Below are 26,405 nucleotides of genomic sequence, written 5' to 3'. Positions count from 1 at the left end.
TGCTATAAGAGATTAGTGTCAGATTCTGGGTCTGAGTCTCACTTTCCCCTGTGACACTGTTATTTAAATGTGTTTTCCTTTCCTTTGGCAGTTGTAGGGCTAATGGCAGAATTCCTTAATGGCAAGTATGCCAATTACCATCCCAGGTGTTTCCGGTTTGGGACCACTCCCAGTCCATTTACATACCCTCTGCTACCAGCAGAGGGTGCCAGTTATTCTTGATTCATTTGGATTCTGATCTTGGAGTAAGAAGGAGCTGCTGTTACTCTCTGCCGTGGTTGCTATGATGGCTGGAGTCTGTTGTTGTTTTTCCCCCTGTATGTCTTCCTTTCCTGGTGTGTGGTTTCAGTGCAGCGATGAGGCTAGCGTCCTTCACTCCTTCACATACCCACTCCTTAACTTAACTTTTATTGTCTCAGGATTTCCTGTTGCAGCTCGTCGACAGGTGGGGAACCTGTGTAGGGATTGGCTATGAGTGCCGGATACAGTTGCAGGTAAGTGGAGGAGGTGTCCATCTTCCCTCTCACTAGCGCTACGGCCCACCATTGTTAAAGTGTCCCTGGTTTACCCATTGTCTTGCTGTGGTGTTTTCCCCGTTTAAGTTGTGTGTTTGGCCTCACATTGGGCTCTCCCCTAGCCTGTGCGTGACACAAGCTGAAACACAGCCGTGAGTCACACATCCTAGGTCCACAAGCCACATGTGGCTTAAGATCCATAGGTTGGGGATCCTGGTTTATAGTATTAAACATCCTCATCAACCCTAGTTCAAAAAAAAAAATTAAGAGGTCACGTTTTAGCCTGCTACGATTCTAGCTAGAAACACTGCCGTAGAGGGCCCATGTCTTGATTAGGACTGGTGGCCTAGATCTTTAGAAGCCATACCTCTCACTTTGCTATGCTTCTGGTCTGGGTGTTTCTGATTCCAGCATCTGGACATGCCCTTGTTGTCCATATTCTTAGTTCCAACTCCAGTCCTTGCGCTTGGTATTAACTCCTGGCTATGTCCTTTGAGCTGTTGCTAGATATAGTGAATAGGAGATTAAAGAATAGTCACTAAACAGTGACCTGTGAAGCAGTGAACAGACTTTTCAGCTTCATCACTGCCCCCTTTATAGTATTGGTGCAAGGTGTAAAACCCTCATAGATCTGGTTCTAGTGACCTATTCTAAGGATATGTTATTAATACCTTAGGCCTTGAAAACCTCTTTAAAAGCTGTTGTTCGATGGCTTATCATCACAGTTCAGCTCTGTACGAATTCCTGGTAATTTTTGTGTTTCTTTTTTGTTTCATAAAAAAGAAAGAAAGAGGAAGACATATATATTGTTCCAAAATAATTGTACACAAAACAATTAACTAAATTAACTTACAATAAATTAAATTAATCAAATGAGCAGACAATGATGTCTCTGAAGACATGAGTTTTATTTGCAAAAGTAATTACTATGTAACTCCTGTAGGACCGGCATATTTTGGGCCATTTTTGAGAATACATTTTTTTGTCTTTTTATTTGAGGTAGCTTTTTAATATTGTCTTCAATACAACTGTATGACAGCTTGATATTGTTGAATGAGTTCAATGGACACTGAAATGGTGCCAAAATATTATAACATTATTGTTCATTATTTTATGATTTTTTTAGTGGGAATGGAAAAAAAAGCAATTATGCCATGCTTTGCATGTGTTTTTAATTTCTATCGCCATAGAGCTACATTCATGTTACCTTTATTCAATGGATCAGTGGATTATAATGATGCAATATATGTATTTTAAACCCTTCCTATCACTCACCGGCTACTAGAACCTACTGCAACCACTCCGACCTACAACCCGTCAACTTAACCCACGCTCTACCACTTCCACCTGACTTGTTTACTCTTTCTCTTTTGACATTTCCACCATCATCATGGATGATTTAAAGGGGTATTTTCAGCTCCAAGATCCTATCCTAATATGTAGTTGGTGTAAGTTGGTGTAGTAGTAGTAGTAATAATAATAATAATACCAAATAGCTCAAATTAGAAAAAAAATAGAAATGGAGTAGAGTTCCCTTGATTACCTATGTCATTTAACTAATGCGCAGGGCATTACAGCATTACAGTAGATTAGGTATCCATGGTTATTGTGACGCCCTGGACTAGCCAGGTAGTCACAAACATACCACATTACACACCCCCACCCTAGGCAGTTACAGCAGCTAAACACAAAACCCTTGTTGCCTCCCTCCAGAGCCTGAGGTCCACACCAGGTGGGGTGGAGCCAGGAAGTTGGCCCCACCCACCGAGGAGTTCACAGGCCTGGAGGCGGGAAAAGTGTGAGTTAGAGTTTGGAGGTGAAAGGGAGAGGAGTGAACACTTGGGTGTCTGGGTTGGAACCCAGACACTAACAGCAAGGTTGGCAGACGGTGGTGGCCGTCTGCAGGAGTTAGTGGAACTCCAGAGCCGTAAGGACCGGGGTTGGGCGTCGGCCCGCCGGTACTGGACCGGGGAATGGAGTGAAGCTAAGCACACAGGCAGGGCCATCGGACCCCGACCAGGCTTGGAGCCGCCATCAATAGTCAAATCCGAATGTGACAGGAACCCCAGGGGTTTCTCAACTACTAATGTCCCGATTGAAGGCAACCGTCCACCCAGAGAGGATATACAGCCACCGCCACAGGCTAGAGATCCAAGGGCCAGCGCCTGCGGGCAAAACGGGCTCCTAAGGCACCTATACGCCGGGGAGCGGACTACCGGTGGGCAACCACAGGAGTCAAGAAAATTTACAAAGGTGCAGGGAAAGACAGCCACCATCAGCCGTCCGGGGAGAGCACAACAACAACACTGCAGCCGGCTGCGGGACCCGTCCATCTGGCCGTTTTGGTTTACCAGAAACTTTGTCAGTGATTGTCTGAGTGACTACACCAGTGCCGTCAGGCACCGCGCCGCGCTGTCCCTGCAACCCTGCACCCCAGCCATCCGGCCTCCCCGTTACACCATCGGGCCCCGGGATCACCAACCCCTGCCCACGGAGGGGACAAAATCTCAGCTGCACCCTACCATCTCTCCCGGGATCCCCGTTACCAGCAGCGGTGGTGCCATTATCACCACGACCCGTGGGTGGCGTCATGAACAATCTCCCTAACCAATCCACTCCCCATTTCACTCACAGGTGAGGAGCGCCGCTCGAGTCCCCGGATCCGGCCCACCGCTCGAGCCACCGAGCAGCAGCAGCAGCGCCGGACCCGAGCGTTAGCGAGCCCAGCGCCCCGCCGCCCGCGACATTATGACCACGAACAACGAGTTAACTAATAAACTGTTACTATATGAGTGGTCGTAACCATGGATACCTAAGCTGCAATGCCCTACACATGAGGTAGGAGACATAGCTAATCAGGAGAACTATGCTACATTTCTAATTGGAGGTATTTGCTAATATTACTGATATTACACCTAATACATATTAAGATAGGATCTTGGAGATTCCAGTTGACACCTACCAGTCAGCAGTCTCCATAATACTTGTCTCTTGCTTCACCCTTTGGTCTCACACAATAGTCCTCCACATTCACCCACACAAAGGGACAAACACTAGACCCCATCTTCACTATTCCCTCTCTAACCTCACTACCTCAGCTCCCGCCTAAAAACTATCTCCTCACTTTCTTATCCCTGAACTCTTCACATGTCCCTCAAGTCCAACACACCTAGAAGTCTCTCAGACCTCGACACTCACCCGCTATCTGATCTTTACCACAGTCAACCATATTGTTACGACATAGGCATTCCACTAACATAGGAACAAATAAACCAGGACAGGTGTTAACCACAGGTCTCTGTACAGACTAGGAGTACCTTAAACCTGACCCTGTTTTGACCCTGCCTGATAGCTTAGGTTGACACATTAAAGTTACGCAATGGTGCCCCCACTCAACGTTGGTTGACCCTAAAGGCCCATTTACACACAACGATATCGCTAACGGGATATCGTCAGGGTCACGGTGTTGGTGATGCACATCCGGCCTCGTTAGCGATGTCGTTGTGTGTGTGTGACACCTTTTTTCGATCAGTAACGATCGCAAAAAGGTGTCAAATCATTAGTTTTGTACACGTCGTTCATTTTTAAAAAATCGTTCCTCGTTTGGAACGCAGGTTGCGTGTCGTTCCTGTGGCAGCACACACCGCTATGTGTGACACCGCAGGAATGAGGAGCAACATCGTACCTGCGGCCGCCGGCAATGAGGAATGAAGGAGGTGGGCGGGATGTTCCGGCCGCTCATCTCCGCTCCTCCGCTTCTATTGGGCAGCCGCTTAGTGACGCCGCTGTGATGCCGAACGAACCTCCCCCTTAAAGGAGAGATTGTTCGGCGGCCAAAGCGACGTCGGTGAACAGATAATTGCGTGTGACGCTGCTGTAATGATATTGTTCACTACGGCAGCGATCACCCCTTGGCGCGCCACCGACGTGGGTGGGTGCTATCGCTCGCGATATCGCTAGCGATGTCGCAACGTGTAAAGCCCGCTTAAGTGTCCTTAATTGCGCCCTAAACTATAAACCAAGTGTAACACAAAATACCAATAAGCATAAAAGAAGTGTACATAGGCAGAGGGTGAGACACTGGGCTAAAGATGTGTTCACACAGTCGTACATTGAAGATGGAGGAAACTGAAAGAAACCCAAAAAGACTTACCAAATAAGTGAAATCCTGCAAATCCTAAATGAAACAGAATGGGAGATTACTCAGCAAGAAAACTAAACTGAGGAAATGGGACTCCAAACAGCCATCCACCTTGGAATATAGCCAGCACTGAAGGCACGTGCATAGAGAGTATAAATAGCTCCTCCCAAGATATGATAGGGCAAACAAAACAAGGCAGTGAACACACCTGAGTAGAAATAAAACAAAAAAAAAAAAGGAAATAAAGTAATCAGATAACTAACAGCAATTTAACCAAGGCAAAACATGCTGTGGTCGAATAGAGAGGAAAACCAACCACACAACCAGAAGTCACCAGATCAAGCCCCAGAGTAAAACAATGGCACATATCCTCATTCCTTTGTACAGCCACCATTTTCTACATCAGCTATTGACTTCGTCGCCTCTATTGTACATAGTAAAGAGTGATGAATCAATAGACAACCCTGGCACACCCACCTCACAAAAAAGCTTTAACAAGTGTACAGGGTTGCAGAGCTGTGCTGTAAGAAAATGCACCCGCAAGAAGATTTCGCCACATTCAAACAAGCTATTTTTGTATCAATGTCAGCCATCATCTCTGCAACACAGAATTACTTCACAACCTCATATCATCTTTATCACATAACCCCAAACAGTTATTCAACACTTTTAATTTCCTGTTGAACCACCATTGCCCCTCCTACCTCTTTAATTTCTGTAGAAGACTTTGTCCCACATTTAAAAAATATGATTAACCAAATTAGACAAGTCTTTACAGTGCAACCACCACCACCTGGGGCAGGTATCACACGTGCATACCGAACTCCTCCAGACCTCTTTTGTCTCTATATGTGATTCATATACAACTATTTACAGTAGTGCTTGATTTCACCATGTTTACATTTACTTGCTGTTCATGCACTTTACAAACCATCTATCTCAGTTTTGCACAGTTACATTTTTGACCCATTCATCTGCAATTTAGCACTTAACTTTGCATAGTATCAGTTGCAATTAGAGATGGGCGGACCTGCAGATGTTCGGGATCGGTGGGTCCAACCATATAAGTCTATGGGGACCCGAATATTGCACTTTAAAATGGTGGTAGAAACAGCTAGGGGGATTAGAGCAGTAGTGTTATGTTTACCGAGTCTCCTACGCGGCTATAACACTACTTCCGGGGCTGCTTATTTCCCTCATACATAATCAATGCTACTCGGCTCATCCCGATTGCCATGGTATGGTAGTAATCAGGGTATTATAAGGGGTTAATGACAGTTCACAGTACAATCTGTAATTGAAAAGAAATAAAACACAAACACCAAAAAAATCCTTTATTTGAAATAAAATACAAAAAAAGCATCCATTTTGCTAATTTATTAACCCCTAATAAATACCCAGTTCTGACATAATCCACATGAGGTCCCAAACATTTACGGCTCTGCTACATACTGATATATCAAAAAGACTTACCTGCACATCCAACAGCTGTGAACAGGTGCCATCTGAAAACACTTTATAACTACAAAACACATACAGCTGCACTCTAAAATGCTAACAATGAATAAGGGAACTCTGGTATTGCGGTACTGCTATAGGAATAGTTAAAAACAGAGTTACCGTATTTTTCGCTTTATAAGACGCACTTTTCCTCCCAAAAATTTGGGAGGAAAATGGGGGGTGCGTCTTATATAGCGGTACCTGGTGGGGGTCCTGTCTGTGGCGATCGGGCGGCCAGGTGCCTGTGGCTGCATGCAAGCGGCCGGGTACCTGTGCTTGCGTGCGGTGGCACCCGGGTACCCATGGCTGTGTGCGGGCGGCAGCCGGGTGCTGTGTGGGGTCGGCAGCCGGGTAACCTGTGCTTGCGTGCAGTGGCAGCCGGGGACTCATGGCTGTGTGCGGGCGGCAGCCGGGTGCTGTGTGCTGGCGGCAGCCGGGTGCTGTGTGCGGGCGGCACTCGGGTGCCCATGCGGGCGGCAGCCGGCTGCCGCCCTCACACAGGCACCCGGCTGCCACCCTCACACAGGCACCCAGGTGCCGCCCGCACACAGCACCCGGCTGACGCCCGCACACAACCACGGGTACCCAGCTGCCACCGCATGCAAGCACAGGTACCTGGCGGCTTGCACGCAGGGTGGGCGGGCAGCCTGCTGGCTGCCACTCTGTGCGTGCGGGGTGGGCGGCTGTGCAGCAAGTTACCAGTTGTCCGCAGTCCCACTTTCAAATGATGGCGCCGGTGAAGCTCTTGGATGAGAGCTCCATCTGCGCACGCGCTGCTCCGGGAGTCAGCGCGTCCGCAGATGGAGCCCTTGGATGAGAGCTCCATCTGCGCATGCGTCGCTCCGGGCGCCATTACTTGAAATGGGACCGCGGACACACTGGGAAAACACCGCATCCGTCTGCTCCACCACTGAGCAGTCGCCGCCGCTGCCACCACTGAGCAGTCGCCGCCGCTGCCACCACTGAACCGGGACCACGGACACTCACTGCACCGGCCTGCTGCATGGCTCACCCACTGCCGCTGCTGCCGCCACCACGGACCCCATGGCTCCTGCCACCACGGAAGCCACCGCGCCTGCAACCACGGACGCCACGGCACCTGCAACCACGGACCCCGCTGCCACTGACCCGCTGCGCCTATCAGCACAACCTGTGCCTCCTGTGACCCCGCTTCACCACCACTGCTGCCCCCCTCCGGTAAGAGAACACCGGAGTTTAAGACGGATCCCATTTTTCTTTTTTTTACCTTTTTTATGTCTAAATTTGGGGTGCGTCTTATAATCCGGTGTGTCTTATAAAGCGAAAAATACGGTATTTAGCTTATGTATTGGCCAATTCATGTAAGTCTGGTAACCTAACTCAAATGCCTCTATCTGGGTTAAAATCCTGTATGTCTGGGCAGTTAGGATCCAGCTATAAAGGGGCGTGAGCACAGCCTGGTTACAGGGCGGAGTGCTCAATCAGAAAGAATTGCACTACAAATATTTCAAAAACACTGACCTGCACATCCAACAGGTGTGAACAGGTGCTTCTTCTACTGCATACTGAAGTCCCAGCGCATTGGCACAGAACATGTCCGCACTCTATGGCTTCAGACAGAGACTGACTAAACCACAGCTGTGAGTGATGACATCACTCAGTTTAACTGTGGTCACAGCTGGAGGTTCCCACAGTACCCCACCACCACAGGTTTACTGACCTCAGGTGACCTCATTGAACTCAATGACCTCACCTCAGGTGAACGGAGTTCACAGACCTGCATCACCTGGCAGAAAACCTGTTTTTTTTTGCCAAGAGATGAAGATTTGGTGGTGAAATTTATGCACAATATTACTGCACCAAATCTGCATCTTCTGACTAAAACAAATGCATCAAAACAGGGGCGTTTTCCTGTGTACAGGGCAGTTTGCCTGTCTACAGGAAAACCCTCCTGTGCCACAACTATAACTACTACAAAGATAATTTACATTGCAAATTCATGCCAAAAACCTTAATTCTTTAACAGATGCCATGTTAGACTTGCTTTTATACATTGGGTCACTGTACCCTCTTTGGCACATGGGGCTATTCCCTATAGATATTTACTGTTTGTGACCTATTCAGGCTCTATATTCACTAGTGTATGATATTCCAATATTTGCATTATTTGTATACTAGGTATATAATACAATCCATGTGATTTTCAATCAATTACCATAATTGCACATTACTGTTGGTCTGTTTGCTTTTGTGAGTATATGTTTGATTTTAAAATTATTTAATAAAGACTTTATATGGCACACTTTGTCCACATATTCTGATTTATTTCACGTGTCTCTTCACTCCTTGTTTTCAAATGTGCTTATTTGTGGTTTTGCTGTATTCAGTCTGAATCTACAATGTGCACATTCAAATAAGAAAAAAAAAAAGAAAATAATAATATATACAGGTGTATCCAAAAACCCTTAGATTTATGCCACATGAATACAAATACAATTGGATTTTCCAACATAAAAGTTCACTGAATGAATGTAGATCATATAATAGTTCCCAAAAATGATATCTGTGAAAACAACTGATCCTGAAAATACCAGACTCCATATTGCTGTCTTGTTGCAAAAATGAAAAAAAAAAAAAAATATGATTATAATATAGCGATTAAATATATACACATTTTGTATTAGCAAGAATGCCAAAAATAGTCTGGTTCTTGAAAGGATCAACTTTTAAAAGAAAAACAAAACAAAGAAAAAAACATAATAGCATTTTATCCAGATATCTGCATTGCCAGGATTAGATACCAGGTGTCACATATGCTACCATCTGGTAAGTAAGAAGTAGATAGCAGTGAAGTGGAGAACAGGGTAGAGCCAGTTGTCAGCAGGTGAGCACTTATTAACTTCCCAATATCCCTGACTTCACAGCAGGATCTCATCAGCAGCAGCTAGGGCTGACAAATAGAGGTGTCAAGCATTAAAATCAAGGTTGCATGTTCCAGACCCTGCATTTTATGGCAATATGTCCTTGTGCTGCTACGATACTTTAGTACAATATTCAATTTACTTGACAATACAATCACCAAGAATTGATATCCTAACAAATTATAGAAATATATGTAAAAAAAATATATTGGATATTGGCTAAAAGAAATATATGCAAATGAAAAATAGTAAATAAAGCAATGGAGTGTTGGACTGGGGTGCATAGGGCTCCCAGGTAAAATTGGCTATAGGGGACCACACTACAACTACCCATGTTTCCCCAAAAATAAGACATGGTCTTAAATTAGTTTTTGCTCTGAAAGATGCACAAAGGCTTATTTTCAGGGGATGTCTTATATTTTCCCATGAACAACAATCCACATACTGTATATTCAAATATAATCATGTCATCACATTCTAGAATATCAACATTTTGTGTTACTTCTATTAATGGTTCAGATGCACATTTTCATATTTGATCTGCTATTCTCATAGTGCAGAACCAGTCCTATAGTGGTGGGTACATACAATATTTACAATGGTTTAAATTACTTCTTTACATTTATTATTCTCCATATACCGCTAAGAATACGACCAAAAGAAAGTAGACACCACCTAAAAGAATTGCATTTACCAGACCCCAAACAATTAGAGTTAGCAAGTGTATGGGCTCTCACATACAAATCTGCGTCGCTGTCAGGTCCCCCTGTGTTCTACAGTGGTTGGCTCCCCCTGGTGACTGGAAGTAGTATCACTTGCGTGGAGCGATACTGGTATCCGATGTTTGTGAGACCTGCAGTGTAATGCCACTGGAATAGAGAGGGACCTGACAGCGACACAGATCTCTGTGTGAGAGCCCATCTACGATCGAGACTTGCCAACTGTGATTATTTGGGGTCTGGTGAGTGTGATTTATTTTGTGGGGGGGAAGCGTCTGCTTTGTTTTGGGGGTTTCATCTTTTTTTGATGACGGGTCCTGCTGTATTCTTTAACTTTTTAAGCTGCTTGGACACTTCCTTAGGAACCGCAACTAGGGCTTATTTTTGGAGTAGGGCTGATATTTTAAGCATACTCCAAAAAGCCCTAAAAATCCTATTCAGGTTTATTTTCAAGGTAGGTCTTATTTTTGGGGAAACAGGGTATATGCAAATACCTGTTAGGTGTTATCACTGTAAGAGCGGATTGTTGCTTGTAAAATACAGATGGCTTTTGCACATCTACTATGCTCCCACAATAACTATTATGTACAATTCTAGTAGTTTTCTTTAAAGGGGTAGTCCACTACTCATCACTAGGTTTGTCTGTTAAAATAACATCGCTTATACTCACCTCCGGTGTCAGTGCCTTCCCAGTAATGTTGGTATTCTCTCTCACAGGGCTCAGATGACTTTGTTACCACACTTGAGCCCTACGCCTGTGCCGGACATATGATTGGTGCAACCTGTGCAACCACACAGGAGCCCAAGACATAAGGGGGCCGATTTCTACGTCCAAAACACATAGAACTGTGCATTATGATAAGGTTTTGGACTGCAAAGGGCCCTTATGCTGCTTTTGCACAAGGGCAATTTTCTGTCTGTGTCCACCACTGCCCTATGCCCAATCAGCGCTGACTTCATTCACCCTTCAGATGAATCAAACCTCAAGAGGAAGTCAGGACTTCTGCTGTCTGATAATTTCCTCTTGATGATTGATACGTCCAAAAGCAGGGAAAGCTAAGCCAGCGCTGTTTGTACGCTGAAGTCCTCGAGTGACATAACACCCTCACATTAGCCACGGGAGAGAGAGAGAGTGCCGACAATGCTGGAATGGTGCTAGCATTGGAGTTGTGTATAAATGTTATTATTTTAAGGTGGGCATGGTGATTTAGAAGGGGTTGCCTGAGTTGTGGACAACCCTTTTAAAGGACTTCTCTAGTGATAATATTGATCTTTTAAGCTTTAATTAGTCGCGTGGGGTCCTTTGGACCCCAAGTGAGTATGTTTTCATCATGTTTCCTAAAGTATGGAAGAAAGGTAAGTGTCTATTGCCAGTATCTTCCTAGCACGGGCACCCCTCCTCCCTCAGGGCATCTCGATATGAAACGTCGACTACACATGCCACTGTGTCCCTACCTGACTAATAGGGTAAGTATTTTGGTGCAACTAACTAAAGGTTAAGTGCATTTCTGCCACTGAAGTAATATGCAACAGCAGAGGGAGAGGTTAAAATTTTCAGGTATTTAATCTCTAAAGGAAATAAAGAATCTTCTCCTTATTAATAGTAGAGTGAGCAAGTTTTCTCCATACGCAACACAATCCACTACACTAATAAAATGGACAAAACAGACTAAACCAAGACCAATATACCATTAATATCCATAAAAAGGCTAGATACCATGGCCAGACCACATATTACCATCACTTAGTGACTGAATAATATTAGAATACTGATCAAAAACAACAGAATTAACAGTAATATTTCCGCCAATGATTTTATACACAGAAGATCTATAAAAAGTACACTGATGAGCAAAACAGTAACAATGTTTTGAACTTTTGTCTGTTGGACTCCATATCTCATCATTCATTAAAGCTTAGAGTGTGAGACTACTTCATTTTATAGACAATGATCTTGGCCAACGCATACATATATTTGACTTGCAACTGTTTAGCATATGATTAGTTATGCAGATTATCTGTTGGCAATATTGAATCTCGCACCAGGACGAATAAAGTGAACAAAGTGCGAAGTGTCCGCCCCAGTATGGCAAGGTGGGAGAGAAAGGCCAGCCCAGTGAGGTGTGAGCCAAGAAAACGGGTGGAGGCATTGAACAAACAGAATGGTGAGACGAAAAGAACCCCACCCAGTGAAAAGTGGAATAGTGAAGTAAGAGGCCTAGTGTTGAGAGAGACAGCACTTTTTTTTGCTGGGCTATGCTTTTTATTTTAGCAAAAAGAATTAAAGAACCATTCTGACACATAATTTCAAAGTAAATTCAGCAGCTTAATCTGTTCTAAGAGGCCTACAATATGTAATAATGTATGCAATTTTTGATGGGAAATCTGGCGACAGATCAGATTAATTTTGGTTTTAACAAGCATAAAATTCTTAAAAGGCTTCACATGATGAATACAATATTTTTCAATTATATTTTTTTTGCTAGAAGATGCAGGTTTGGAGCAGGAATTTGGTGCATATTTTAAGCATCAAATCCGCATCTCCTGAGCAAAAAAATGCACCAAAAGTGCATTGTGTTTTGATGCTTTTTTTGCCAGGAGATGCAATATTGGTGCAAGAATTTGGGGTCTAAATTCCAGCACCAAATCTGCATCTCTTGGCAAAAAAGAAAAAAAAAAAAGTGGTTTTCTGCCAGGAGATGCAGGTCTAAGTGAACTCAATGAGCTCACCTGAAGTGTGGTCATTAAGTTCAATAAGTTTACCTGAGGAGATTTTACCTTTGACTTCAGTATGTAGCAGAGCCAGGATCATTGTTGGACCTCGTGTAGATTAGGTTGGATCTGCTTGCTTGGGGGTTAATAAATTGGAGAAAGAGGATGGTGTTTTTTGGTTTAATTTTTTCAAATAAAGTATTTTTTCAGTGTTTGTGATTATTTCTTCTCACTTACAGGATTAATAATGTATGGGTTTCATAGACGCCCTACCCATTACTAATCTAGGGCTTAGTGACAACCGTGAGCTGTCATTAATCCCTTATATTACCCAAATTGCCACCACACCTGAGCAATCAGGACGAGCCAGATATAGCGCCGGCATTGTTGCATCTATTGGATATGACAATTTTCTATAACTGTATAGGGTCCCTCTTATTTTGATAGACAGCCAAGATATACACATGGCTGGGGGCTGCAGCCTGCAGTTGCTTTATCTGCACTGGGTATCACAATATATGGGGACGCTACACCATATTTTAAATTGATTTATTTTTATACCACTATAGGTAAGCAAACCACTATAGGTAAGCAAACAGTGTGTTTGATTCCAAGCAATCACAGATGCTGTCACACTGTGTGGGGGCCGCAGTCAGACTGTGACCAATCACAGACACCGGCACTGACGGGGGGAGGGGGAAGAAGTGAATATGTATGAGACTCATGAGCGGACCTGGACTCAGTGTCACAACTGCACTGGAGACTTGGTAAGTATTACTCTCCTGCATTGCAGCCCCCTAGCCCTTACTAACACAATTTTACAGCACAATGTTCGGATCCCCATAGACTTATATGGGGTTCGGAGTATGGGCAGATGTTTGGGTTCAAGTTCGGTCCCAAACCAGATTTTTTTTTAAAGTCCAGCCGGACCCGCCAAATCCAAAAATCTGTGGGATTGTCCATCTGTAGTTATCTGTAACTCCAGAAGCTGGAGTATTTAAAGATCATGATGGTGAAAGGATGCTGTTTGTAAAAGCCGGTTTTGTTTCCTCATCATAAGGTACAAGCAGAACTGTACTGAACAATGTGCTACACAATGGAGATTGGAGATATCAGACTACAAAGTGCCGTTTCATACACACACATATAATCCCCATTTTTCTATAATGTACCCGGGCGTAGAAGATGAGGACCTCATCCACGTCTACTGCATCAGGCCACTCAATGATAGATAGATAGATAGATAGATAGATAGAGGGATAGATAGAGGGATAGATAGATAGATAGATACAGTAGATAGATAGATAGATAGATAGAGGGATAGATAGATAGAGGGATAGATAGATAGAGGGATAGATAGATAGATAGATACAGTAGATAGATAGATAGATAGATAGATAGAGGGATAGATAGATAGATAGATAGATAGATAGAGGGATAGATAGATAGATAGATAGATAGATAGATAGATAGATAGATAGATAGATAGAGGGATAGATAGAGGGATAGATAGATAGATAGATAGATAGATAGATAGATACAGTAGATAGATAGATAGATAGATAGATAGATAGATAGAGGGATAGATAGATAGATAGATACAGTAGATAGATAGATAGTTAGATAGATAGATAGAGGGATAGATAAAATCTCTTAGTTCCTGCAGATATGCAACTCAATTTTTTCGATGCTCTCGTCTTGCAAATGCAAATCCACTTTCAAATGCACCAGCCTCGGTGTGACAGGAGATTGGTGAAAATTATCCAAACTTATTACCAGTCGGGAGACAAGAAATGCATTACTAGATTCACTTGCATGGCACGACAAGCAGCTCTACACTTGAAATCTCTGAGACAAGCAATTTCTATTTCATTTATTCATGAAACCAGCTGAAATTAGAAACCACCATGGACCGGTACGCTCAGTATGCGATTTAACGAAACAGTTCACAAAATCAAATACATTTACTTACTTGGAGAAGGTTATTTTACCAAAACAATAGTGGATGTTCTTTTCACCACAGGAGGGAAGATAAATTGAATTCCAGTATCTATAGTTATACTTTGTCTATACGCCATCTGTGTGATGCCACGCGAGCGCATCGGTGTCACAAATGCTGAATGCGACATGCTGATCTCACTTATGCTGAAAAGACAGAACATTATAAGTTACTTGTCTTCTGCCTCCAGTCTACTTAAAATACAAAATAATAAATTGCTTTGCCATATCCAATATTGTATTAGCTGTTTTGCAAAGCACAATATTTATATGAATAGAAAAGAAGTCAAAACAATTGGGATTTTACATTTTTGTTATCATTATGCATTCTATCAATTTAATTTAAATGAAATGTCCTTTCTTTAGGGATTTTTAAAGGACATCACGTCTTTAAGTATACTTATTAATAATCATTATAGTTATAGATGAGTTATAAATCCATTATCACTGGACACCTGGCAGAATCTCCTGTGTGTAGATAAATTAATTAGCGAATAGCTGACAGTTTCTAAAAGAGCAAACTATTTTACTGTGTACTTCCTCGTTAGTCAAAGATGTTGTCCACTACAAAGCATGTAAAGCTGAAATAGAAGACTTTTTCTCAATACCTTCTGTTGTCATTTCTGCCTGTGAGTGGCGCTATTGGGGTCCGCTCATTCCCTATCATGTGACCCAGCTGCAGTGACCTCTGATGTCCAGTGATGTCACGTCAACTTCCAGAATTGGAAGGTGACCCGGCATCACTGAGGCGGCATCCAATCTCCGTAAGTGACTGGGCTGTGGGCAAAGTTTCACCGCACACTTTGGGAATATTTTATCTATTGTCACTTAGAGGTGTACTCACTTTTGTTGCCAGTGTTTTTGACATTAATGTCTGTGTGTTATATAGAGGGCAGCAAATTTACACTGTTATACAAGCTGTACACTGACACCTTTATGTTGTACCAAAGTGTCATATTTTAGTAATGTTCCATGACAAAATAAATAATAATAATAAGAATAATAAGAATAAAATATTTACAAAAATGTGAGGGGTGTACTCACTTTTCTGGTATACTGTATATCATACTAATGTTTGTTGTGACTAAGATGGTAAAATTGTGCTTGCAAATGTGGCGCCCCTGACCTGGTCAGGCACCACTGAGTACTGCACCCATGCTGGGGACAGTACAATACAGGTAATCCAGAAGGCTGACCGAGGTGTGACTACACAGGCGCATAGTGATCAGGTCTCACACATGTACCTTTGAGAGGACCCCTGGGGATCCCAGGAGGGGGCAAAGCCTTCACCTCCACTTGAGGAGTGGAGGGGGCGAAGCCTCCATCTCCAATCAAGGGGTGTGGTAGAGAGCCTGGTTGCTAGGTGGCGTAGGCAGGCACAAAGGGAAAAGAGGAAGGAGGAGGAGAAGAGCGGTCTGCAGCAGAGTGTGGAGGAGTGAGGAGCAGGAAAGTGGAGCTCAGACAGGAGCAGCAGTGCAGGTCCCTCAAGTGAGCCGGTTTAGTGTGCAGTCCAGGGAGAGCAGACGTCAGGAGCAGACCCCTGGGGCTGTGACAGTCTAACAGCGTCCGCGCAGTGACTACCGACGGGGGAGAACGGTCACCTGGTAGTGCTGCCCGAACCCCACACACAGCTGGAGAGAGAGCCGCGTAGTGGAAAGTACGGAGACTGTCAGGGAGTACCAGGCCCAAACGGGCGGCAGATCCCGGTGCGGGGATAGATCCACCTTTCCTTGCTGAACCTGCCGGTGTGGGGCCCTCAAAGCCCACGCCACAACACCCCAAAAGCCGCAGCCACGTAGCCACAGTTAGGGCCCATAGTTCACAGGAGGCAAGCAGCTGGAGTGATCTGGTCCAGGCGACAAGCAAACGGCAAACAAACAAGGGGAGTAGTTACTTCCCTGGGTGACCCCCATAGGGACTAAAAGTCGGGGTTACCACAAACCACAGAAGGGCTAAGGAAGGCGAGTCGGTAGTCACCCTCATCAGTCAGCCTGAAGGATACCTGGTTCCAGCCTGGTTCATCCCAGCTACGCCCGGGTTACTCACCCTGCCATCATCAGTGAGTAAAACCCCTGAAAGACATTCTGCTTGTGTGAAGTTATTCTGCGCCTTGTGGTTCTACACCCCTACACAGGGCCCTGGGGCTTGCCTCACTCTCAGGAGGCTATTACAACTGACTGCACCCACCATCAGCCCCAGGCGTCCCTCAACCAGCAGTGGCGGTCCCCACTGACCGCAATTCTGAGAGTGGCGTCACGACAATCCTAGAAGAAGATCTCCTACCTGTGACAAGATCCAGCTGCGTGGAGTCCCTGAAGGTAATGCACCGACACAGCACCTGTGGGGCTTCACATCTGGCGTCACGAACAGGATAAGGACTAGACCTGTTCAGACAGGTGACCATGTGCCTGGGCGGTCCGCTTGAAAAATTGGAAGCGCCGCCATATTGCCACCATGAAAAGCGCGCTGAAAAACAACAGCAGCCCGCGCTGGGAGAAGTTACCGCCCACGAGGAGGTGTGGCTACCCAGAGATCCCCTGCAGAGTCCTGACCTCGCAAGTGAAGAGAGCGGAGGCGTGCAGAGACGTCGGGACAGAAAGGGAGCCAGAAGCCTGCTGCTGGAAGAGGCAGAGCAGAAACTGAAGAGCCTGCTACTGGAGGCAGCGACGAGTCCACTGCTGGGAAATCGTGCAGAAGAAGGCGCAGAGGAAATGGCGTCTGAACGCAGAGACCCAGAGCCAGGCTCCGCTGCCTGGTGGTATCGGGAACTTGCCCAGTTCTGCAACCGACTGGAGACCCGGGTCGTAGAGCAGATCAGAGAGGAACGCATGGAGCTGCTGGAGATGGCTGCAGCGGTTCAGGCCTACGAGGGGAGAGCCACGCGACGAGTGCCAGACTGAGCGGCGACGACTCAGACCCCGATGGTGCCACCGATGGGTGAGTCCAGTGTTGCCCCTGCCAGCGCGAGTGCCCCGACCCCTGCTGCCACGCCCGCGGTCCCTGAAGAGGCGCCCGGCGCGGCGACGCTGAGCCAGGCCGCAGCCACGCCAGGTGCGGCCCGCCAAGCCCAGGCCGCCGCAGCGATGCCCTGCCCGGCCCACAAAGATCCGGCTGCCACGCCCGCGGTCCCTGAAGAGGCGCCCGGCGCAGCGACGCAGGACCAGGCCGCAGCAGCGACGCCCAGCCCAGCCTGCACAGATCCCATCGCAGCTGCGACGCTGAACCAGGCCGCCGCAGCGATGCTCTGCCCGGCCCGCCAAGCCCAGGCCGCCGCAGCGATGCCCTGCCCGGCCCGCCAAGAACCGGCCACAGTAGCGATGCCCGCTAAGACTCCCGCTGCGACCCAGATTGACACAGCGACGCTGATCCAGGCCGCCGCCATGCCCGGCACGGCCCGCCAAGACCAGGCCGCCGCCATGTCAGGCGCGGCCCGCCAAGACCAGGCCGCCGCCATGTCAGGCGCGGCCCGCCAAGACCAGGCCGCCGCCATGTCAGGCGCGGCCCGCCAAGACCAGGCCGCCGCCATGTCAGGCGCGGCCCGCCAAGACCAGGCCGCCGCCATGCAGGGCGCGGCCCGCCAAGACAAAAATGTACCACTGTTTACCCCGGCCTGCAAGGCCAGAGCAGACACCGCTCCCCAGTCTAAGGAAGTCCCTGCTAGGAAGTCCCTGATAGGAGAGGACCCCGCATACTGGAAGCTGAAGGCTGATCTAGAGGCCCAGTTCCCACAGGAGATGGTGGACCGGTATCTGCTCCCTCCGCACACCCCCAAGGCGACTTCTGCAGTAACCACGCCAAAGAGTCCCCCGCCCGGGCCTGCTGATGACCACCCATCCCCGGCGCTGCCACAACAGGAGTGCCCAGAAGAACTAAGGGGGAGAGGAGGCCAGGAAGCTGAGAAGCTGACCCCGGAGCCATCAGCAGTGGATCCATGCCCAGAGCCAGAGATGTTGCCATACTCCCGCTGGGATGAAGAGGAAGAGTTGCCCAGAAACCTCACCTGGGGGCCTGCAGGCAGTGAAGTAGCAGCCCAGCAGAATCCAGCCCGTAGGACACGGCGCCGCAGCAGAACAAAGTTTTCCCCTGCACCGCAGTCTCCAGAGCAGAAAGACGAAGTCATGGCCAGAGACTTGGAAGAGAAACGGTTCCTGAGAAGGGCCAAATCCCAGGTCAGAGGTCCACTTTGTCGTGGTGTAGTAGAAGATTTCAGCTTGAAGAGTGGATATGGCTTCATAGTAGCTCCTGGTATGAAGGAAGGCATTTTTGTGAATAGAAGGGATGTTAGAGCCCATTTGCCCAGAGGACATCCAGGAAGGAACTTACAGATGGGAGATACAGTGGAATTCACAATGCATCAAGGAGAAAGAGGATGGTATGCACTTGACGTTACGCCATGTACCAGAGATTCCTATAGAAACCCAGCTGTCTCCATACCACAAGAAAAAGAAACAGATACAGAAGAAGAAAGGAAAGATAAAGAACCCACTGATGAGACTACCTCCGATGATGAGAGAAATGAAGAAAACAACAGGTGCCGCAGCCCTACAGGCCCAAGCCCTGGTAAGGAGGAATCTGCATAAAGTAAAGTAAAGTACAGCAAGTTACAGTTTTGAAAAGTTTTGCAACGTTTATGTTTAAGAATGTGCCCACATGAACTAGTGTGAGAAACCAATGAACCTTAAGGCTATGAACTGGCTATAGCCACAAACTCTCGCAGTGTAAATAGTTACCCCAGAGGGACCACCACCAGAGCCAGCCTGTTTAGGGGCTTGGCTCGCCTGCAACCAGGGAGCACGTCCGTTTATGAGGCCTTGGCTCGCCTGCAACCAGGGAGCACGCCTGTTTATGGGGCCTGGCTCTCCACCACAAAGAGGGTACCTGGTCAGCACCAACTGTGGAGGCCGCCTCTACATCCTGCCAGAAGAGGCTGAAGGCGCGGATCCACCAGGCCAGGTATACCCTGAAACCACCAGCCCATGAAAGCCGCCTCTACATCCTGCCAGAAGTGGCTGAAGGCGCGGCCAACGTGAAAGGGTTTAGGGTGGGTTAACGGACTTGTGGGTGGAGGGTGGTGATGTATGGTACCTGGTGGTTTTAAAATGTTTTACCATGTTTTACTGTTTTACGCATTTTAAAATGTTGTCTTGCAGCCCGAGGACGTGCTGGTGATAACTAAGGGGGAATGTGGCGCCCCTGACCTGGTCAGGCACCACTGAGTACTGCACCCATGCTGGGGACAGTACAATACAGGTAATCCAGAAGGCTGACCGAGGTGTGACTACACAGGCGCATAGTGATCAGGTCTCACACATGTACCTTTGAGAGGACCCCTGGGGATCCCAGGAGGGGGCAAAGCCTTCACCTCCACTTGAGGAGTGGAGGGGGCGAAGCCTCCATCTCCAATAAAGGGGTGTGGTAGAGAGCCTGGTTGCTAGGTGGCGTAGGCAGGCACAAAGGGAAAAGAGGAAGGAGGAGGAGAAGAGCGGTCTGCAGCAGAGTGTGGAGGAGTGAGGAGCAGGAAAGTGGAGCTCAGACAGGAGCAGCAGTGCAGGTCCCTCAAGTGAGCCGGTTTAGTGTGCAGTCCAGGGAGAGCAGACGTCAGGAGCAGACCCCTGGGACTGTGACAGTCTAACAGCGTCCGCGCAGTGACTACCGACGGGGGAGAACGGTCACCTGGTAGTGCTGCCCGAACCCCACACACAGCTGGAGAGAGAGCCGCGTAGTGGAAAGTACGGAGACTGTCAGGGAGTACCAGGCCCAAACGGGCGGCAGATCCCGGTGCGGGGATAGATCCACTTTTCCTTGCTGAACCTGCCGGTGTGGGGCCCTCAAAGCCCACGCCACAACACCCCAAAAGCCGCAGCCACGTAGCCACAGTTAGGGCCCATAGTTCACAGGAGGCAAGCAGCTGGAGTGATCTGGTCTAGGCGACAAGCAAACGGCAAACAAACAAGGGGAGTAGTTACTTCCCTGGGTGACCCCCATAGGGACTAAAAGTCGGGGTTACCACAAACCACAGAAGGGCTAAGGAAGGCGAGTCGGTAGTCACCCTCATCAGTCAGCCTGAAGGATACCTGGTTCCAGCCTGGTTCATCCCAGCTACGCCCGGGTTACTCACCCTGCCATCATCAGTGAGTAAAACCCCTGAAAGACATTCTGTTTGTGTGAAGTTATTCTGCGCCTTGTGGTTCTACACCCCTACACAGGGCCCTGGGGCTTGCCTCACTCTCAGGAGGCTATTACAACTGACTGCACCCACCATCAGCCCCAGGCGTCCCTCAACCAGCAGTGGCGGTCCCCACTGACCGCAATTCTGAGAGTGGCGTCACGACAATCCTAGAAGAAGATCTCCTACCTGTGACAAGATCCAGCTGCGTGGAGTCCCTGAAGGTAATGCACCGACACAGCACCTGTGGGGCTTCACACAAACAGGGTGGTCATATTATTCTACAGGAAATTTATTTGGGAAAATATGACATATATTAGATTTGGGCCTTAAATTGTGCCTTTCTTTGCATATGATTAGTAATCCTCCTTCTACCTCAGTAGAGGGAAGGGTGAGAGGTCTGAAAAGAACCCTCTATAATACCTTTCTAAAAGAAACTCATGATCAAATATAAGGAGAGACAACATGTATTGTCCGTCCAAAATTCCGCAGTGATTAGTGATGAGCAGACCCATGGATATTCAGGGGAAAGAGTTCTGCCCAGCGCAAGGAGGAGAAATACATCAGTAAATTTCCAGGTGCTTTATTTTACTTGGTTTCCAATAAAACGATCATATAAACATATGAACAGTGAAGGTATAGTCCTGCGTGGATATTGACACAACAGCGACGCGTTTCGGCTACTGGAGTGTAGCCTTTGTCAAGTGGCAGGAGACCGTTCGCACCACTATAAAAAAACACAGTAAAATACAAATGAGAAAACAATGACCAGGACGGGCAGTCTCCTGAAGCAGTTACTGAAACACGTGTCGGGACCGGTCCCACACCTTGGATGGCAGGTTTTCGCCTTCAGCCCTCTTCTACTAATATACAGGTAGGTTTTTTTCACTCTGACTGACTACCACCAATGCACTAGGGATTTAATCACCTCCTATTTTCCTTGCCCTATTTGCATTGGTGGTTTTCCTTATGATTTTGCCTCCTGTCTGACCCTGTGGCTATTGTTGGGGTCAGTCTCCCGTCCTCTCTGTGGGACATTTCTGCTCTCTACCTCTCTTACTGGTTTTTATAACTATTAATCACTCTTCTACTATGATACTTACACTGTTTTATAACTAAATTTTTGTATAATAAAATTGACATACTTTTTCAAACAGTGTTTGATTACTTTTCTTGTACTAGCATGGTATAGCCCCCTGGTGTCTCTGTTCTCGAGGCTACAAATGAAAGTTGAATGGTAGTAAGAGCAGGATAGTTATGAAATAAAAGTTTTTGTCATGACGCCATTTGCGGGTTGCAGCTATTTCAGTGGAGCCGCCGCTGCACAGTTCTCACTACTGGGGCTGGTGTTGTGGCAGCTTGGATGTTGGGCCCTCTGCAAGTAGGGCCAGGCCACAGGGGATAGATGATGTTATTGGGCGCGGAAAGAAGGTAGGCCACACAAGGGATTGCAGTGTAACTGGTTGCTTTACTCACAGCGTAGGTATGGCTGGTAACCAGAGGAAGGCAGGTCCTCCCCGCTGGTCCCCTTGTCCCAGTGCCGGTTTGGTAACCTGGTGGCTTCTTTCCCCTGCACCTGTCTCTGGTTGGTGTGTCCCCATGGCTTGAAGCGTCTGGGGGACCCCTCCTAGTTCTCGTTAAGTCTAAAGGGGGCTTTACACGGTAGCGATATCGCTAGCAATTTATAGCGCTAGTGAGCGTGTAAGTACCCGCCCCCGTCGCGCATGCGATTGTTTGTGATCGCTGCTGTAGCGAACATTATCGCTACGGCAGCGTCACACATACTTACCTGGTCGGCGGCGTTGCTTTGATTGCCGAACAATCCCTCCTTCAAGGGGGAGGGACGTTTGGCATCACAGCGACGTCACTGCAACGTCACTAAGCGGCCGGCCAATCAAAGCGGAGGGGCGGAGATGAGCAGGACGTAACATCCCGCCCACCTCCTTCCTTCCTCATTATGGCCGGCGGCAGGTAAGGAGATGTTCCTCGCTCCTGCGGTGTCACACATAGCGATGTGTGCTGCCGCATGAGCGATGAACCACCTGGATAAACAACCCTTACCGATTTTTGAGTTTGAGACGACCTCTCCATGGTGAACAATTTTCACCATTTTTGAGGTCGCTTAAGGTCGCAGGTCAGTGTCACACGCTGCGATATCGTTAATGACGCCGGGTGTGCGTCACTAACAACTTGACCCCGACGACAAAACATTAACGATATCGTAGCGTGTAAAGCCCCCTTTAGTCTGTATAACAGGTAACCGCACTGACAGGAGAGTGTAACGGTGACCTGAGGGCCCAGGCGTGTTGTTGCCGGTGGAGTACTCCCGGAAACATAACACCAATGGGGTACAGAATCCTACGTCAGGCAAATGCTCCAGGCAAACCTGAAAAAATTTGCACAGTGAGGGAACCATCCAGGACCTCACTGACCGTAGAGTTTGGGACACAGTAGCAATGGGAGAACCGGGGAACAGGACCAGAAAAAACGTCTCCACAGGGTTCAAGCTACCTGTTATACGGACTAAGGGGTACTTTATACACTGCGACATCGCTAGAGATTGCTAGCGATTTCGAGCGCGATAGCTCCCGTCACCGTCGCTCGTGCGACATTTGGTGCTCGCTGCCGTAGCGAACATTATCGCTACGGCAGCGTCAAACGCACATACCTGGTCAGCGACGTTGCTGTAACCGCCGAACAATCCCTCCCTCAACTAGGAGGTGCGTTCGGCGTCATAGCGACGTCATTGCGGCGTCACTAAGCGGCCGGCCAATAGAAGCGGAGGGGCGGAGATGAGTGGGATGTAACATCCCGCCCACCTCCTTCCTTTCGCATTGCCGGTGGACGCAAGTAAGGAGATGTTCATCGCTTCCGCGGTGTCACACATAGTGATGTGTGATGCCACACGAACGACGAACAACATCGTACCGGTGGCAGCAGCGATATTAAGGAAATGAACGCCGTGTCAACGGTCACCAGTTTGGTACGATTTTGCGATCATCGATCGTCGCTCATTAGTGTTACATGCTGCGATGTCGCTACCGGCGCCAGATGTGCGTCACTAACGGCGTGACCCCGACGATATATCGGTAGTGATGTCGCAGCATGTAAAGTACCCCTAAGACTGAACGAGAACCAGGAGGGGACCCCCAGATGCTTCAAGCCACAGGGACCCACCAACCAGAGACAGGTGCAGGGAAAAGAAGCAATCAAACTGGCACTGGGACTAAGGGGACCAGCGGTGAGGACCAGCCTTCCTCGGGTTACCAGTCATACCAACGCTGTGAGTAAAGCAACCAGTTACACAGCAATCCCTTGTGTGGCCTACCTTCTTTCCACGTCCAACAACATCATCTATCCCCTGGGGCCTGACCCTACTTGTGGAGGGCCCAACATCCAGGCTGCCAGCAACACCAGCTCCAGTAGTGAGAACTGTGCAGAGGCGGCTCCCCTGTAAATAACCCCCTTTCAAGCAACCCCCAGTATCACGGAACCGGGCTATGGCACTCAGTGAACTGTCCACGTAAATATACGGCCCGGGACAAAGTACCAGATAGCCCTGGGGCGAGTCATATACACGCCTCACACCCTGGGTCTGCATCTATAATTGGTTGCTGTATAGTAATGTAAAAACAAAGAAAGAAATGTTAAAAAAATTACGTGGGCTCCTTCCCTATTTTGATTTGATAGCCAGTGCGGGTAAAACAACATCTACAGGCTGCAGTCCTGACCTGTGAGCCTTAACATGGCTGGATATCAAAACAGAGGGGATCCTATGGCATTTTCTTTTAAGTATTTAAATAAATAATTTTACAATATGGCGTAGGGTCCCCCATATTTTTGAAAACTATCCATGCTAAAGCCGACAGGTGGGGGCTGAAATTATCAAGATGGGAGGAGCCATGGATATTGCCTCCCCTAGCCTAAAATTACCAGCCCATAGCTGCCAAGAATTGGCACATCACAGTAGATGTGCCAATCCTGGCACTTTACCCGACTCTTCCCGATTGCCTCGGTGTAGTGGTAATATAAGTGTTTAATGACAGCTGTCATCAAGCACTGTATTAGTAACAGTGATTACAACATCATGTGGTAGAGTTCCATAAACTCAATGCTTTCACAGTAAGGCTAGGTTCACACACTGCGTTTTTTTGACCCTGCTAAAAACGCACAGAAACGCAGCGTCTTTAAAAATGCATGCAAAAAACGCATGCATTTTTACCGCGTTTTGGTGCGTTTTTGGCTGCGTTTTTTTGCGTTTTTTTATCAGTGAACATTGCCATTAAAGATTGTTGGAAAAAAAAAAAAGGTCTGATGTCATTTCCTTCTTCCATAAGTTCTTCATTCTCCACTAGTGTATGCAGGAGAGCAGACAGCTGCAGAACTACAAGGCTCAGCATGCTCCATCCAGGACTGTATGCTGGAGGGAGAGTCAGGGGGAGCAGACCTACAAGGCTCAGCATACTCCATCCACTAGTGGATGCAGGAGAGCAGACAGCAGCTGCAGAACTACAAGGCTCAGCATCTTCCATCCAATAGTGTATGCAGGAGAGCAGACAGCAGCTGTCGAACTACAAGGCTCAGCATCCTCCTTCCAGGAATGTATGCAGGATTTCTTTGCCCCCCCCAAACAAAAAAAATGAAGTGAGCTTCGCCATATTTTTGTATGCTAGCCAGGTACAGCAGGCAGGTACGGGCTGCCCCCAACCCCCAGCTGCCTATTTGTACCCAGCTGGGAACCAAAAATATAGGGAAGCTCTTTTTTTTTTTTTTATTTCATGAATTTCATGAAATAATTAAAAAAAAAAATGATGTGAGCTTCGCCTAATTTTTGTGTCCAGCCAGGTACAACTAGGCAGCTGGGGATTGGAATCCGCAGTGCAGGGTGCCCATGCTTTCTGGGCACCCCCGCTGCGAATTGCAGTCCGCAGCCACCCCAGAAATTGGCGCTTTCATAGAAGCGCCATCTTCTGGCGCTGTATCCAACTCTTCCAGCTGCCCTGGTGAGGAGCTGGGAGCGGGCATGGCACCAGGAGTCTGCAGACAGGTGAGTATGACATTTTTTTTTTCTACTGTTCACTTTTGTTTTCGCAGCTGCCTCTACCTCCCGCCCAGACATGGTGCCGCACGGCAGCAGACATGCACAGGACTGGAGGTGGACGCAGCGGTGATGGTACCGGGAGGATTCACGCTTCTGTATTTACTGACAGAAGGAATCCTCTTCCTGTACATGTCACTTTACTACCCACCTCCTGCGTTTATAGCTGCGTTTTTTGGTATTAGAAACGCAACAAAACGCACCAAAACACAGCTAGAATAACAATTTGCGTTTCTCATTGCGTCTTTCAAGATCCCATTGCACTCAATGGTTGAAAAACGCGGTGAAAAACGGGGGAATAATTGACATGCTGCGTTTTTGTGGTCACCACAAAAACGCAGCTGAAAAAAACCGCTGTGTGCAGAAAGCAAAAATGAAAACTCATAGACTTTGCTGGGGGAAGCAAAGTCATGCAGTTTTCTGGGCAAAAACGCACCCGAAAAACGCGCAAAAACGCCGCGAAAAATGCACTGTGTGAACTTACCCTAAAGAATCATAATGATGTTAAAGCCCTTTTTGTCCTGACAGAAGTCCTTGAAGGGTGTTGTTTACTGTACCTACAGAAGTAGAGACGAGGGTGTGAGACAGAGATAATGTCGCGGGCGGGGAGGGAGCCGTCGCTGCTGCGCTCTCGCTGGCGCTCGGGTCCGGCGCTG

The sequence above is a fragment of the Anomaloglossus baeobatrachus genome, chromosome 1 (assembly GCF_048569485.1).
Source record: "Anomaloglossus baeobatrachus isolate aAnoBae1 chromosome 1, aAnoBae1.hap1, whole genome shotgun sequence".
Lineage (NCBI taxonomy): Eukaryota > Metazoa > Chordata > Amphibia > Anura > Aromobatidae > Anomaloglossus > Anomaloglossus baeobatrachus.
Note: the sequence above shows the minus strand (reverse complement) of the source record.